Source organism: Perkinsus marinus (genome assembly GCF_000006405.1).
Source record: "Perkinsus marinus ATCC 50983 genomic scaffold scf_1104296951686, whole genome shotgun sequence".
Lineage (NCBI taxonomy): Eukaryota > Perkinsozoa > Perkinsida > Perkinsidae > Perkinsus > Perkinsus marinus.
Window position 1 is genome coordinate 49,534 of NW_003209171.1, and position 1,661 is coordinate 51,194.

Sequence of the window (1,661 nt, forward strand, 5' to 3'; positions counted from 1 at the left end):
TGGAGTCTCCAGCATGAGATAGATGCTCTAGGTGGAATGAAGCATGTGCACCAAAAGACACCAGTTGATACAAAAAATATGAAATTCATTACACCGGAGCGTGAGTTCGCATATATCATGGACCATATAATGCCCATGCATTACTGTACCACTAATAGGCGAAGAACCCGATTCATCGAATCAATCTCCTATCTCCCGTAAAACTGCTCCGACGATACTTTTGCGCGCGCCATACGTACGCATCAACATGTGGATCCGAACATTTCAAGACCAATCTCTGGTCACAGGATTTCAGTTTCACCCATACTTGAGAGGACACCCATTAGCGTAGAGATCTATGTGTACACAAATAATCAGCCGATTTCCACGGGCCATTTAAATTTAGCTTTTTCATTTCCAGCCCTATTCAATAGGCAGGTCGCACCTGCGCGATTGCGTGAAAGGTTTGGGCGCGCTCTCTCAGGGGCCCCCACCCCTGGCGCGCGCTGATGCCATCATGGCATATGTTGAAGCTTTGGGCGAAGCAGGTGCCCAACACCAAGGTTCCCTGGCAGGGAATCCCAGCACCAAGGCGAGGAGATTAGCGACGGAGACGAGACCGATGAAAGATAACATTCTCTATGGGGGGAATTGCTATAGTGAATCAACATTGGTGAAGGACAACTCCACACCTCAAGAAGAACGGTCTACAACAGAAATCACTCCATCAACAGAGTAAAGGCAATCTGCATCCCTAGACGCACACAAGAGGCGCTCTAGGAACCTGCGCTGGTGTCACTATATCGATCACGATGGCGTGCGTTTTTTTCATCCACGTCGACCAAAGTCGGCTCGGATAGTTTGGTTCGGCGGTTCGGGAACCGAACTTCTCCCAAACCCGAACCATGTTCGGCCGGACGTAGGAAATGATGTGGATATTCTCGGGGACAACCTCCCGGAGGTTGTCCGGACCTCATAACCTTAGGGTGACTCGGAGATCCTCCGAGTCACGACGACCCACGCTGAATCCTCCTTCGACCTACGCAGATTTGTTCGCGCACGTGAAAAATTTTTCGCGCGCGGCACAAAACTTTTCCAGAAATTTTTTTTACGGATTGTATAAACAATCACTCACAACATTAAATACCGATACGGAGGGCGCGTCACACAGTGCGTCTCCGTCACACACGTGTATATCATCCGCGGTGCGTCCTCCACCCTTATCCAGGGTGCGTCGTGAAACGACCTGTGCGGGCGAACGTCGCCGCAGCTTTACAGAACCAGACGGCATATGCCGTGTATAATTTCTTTCAACCCAGCCCGCCACTCCCGGGAGCAAGCATCGGTTGGTCGAGCCGGCGTGGAGGGAGAGCCCGTCCACGTCGTGGCCAAACAACTCTGCCCCCGCGGGCGATACCATCACCGCGATAGTCGATCGCACGCAAAGCCATACATCGCCGACAGGTACTGCCGGTACCGTACAGGCGGGTAAGGGCGAGTCGGCATACCGCTCGATGGCTCGTCCTACCCGGTACCGTCCAGGAAGGTTAAGATCCTGATCGACGAAGCAAGTCCGTGGGACTACGGACACACTCCCTGATACGAAGCGGGTCACGATTTATGTGGCAGTCCGGCGTGAATAGCTTCAAGATAGCACAATTCTACCGCCGGACAACACTGGA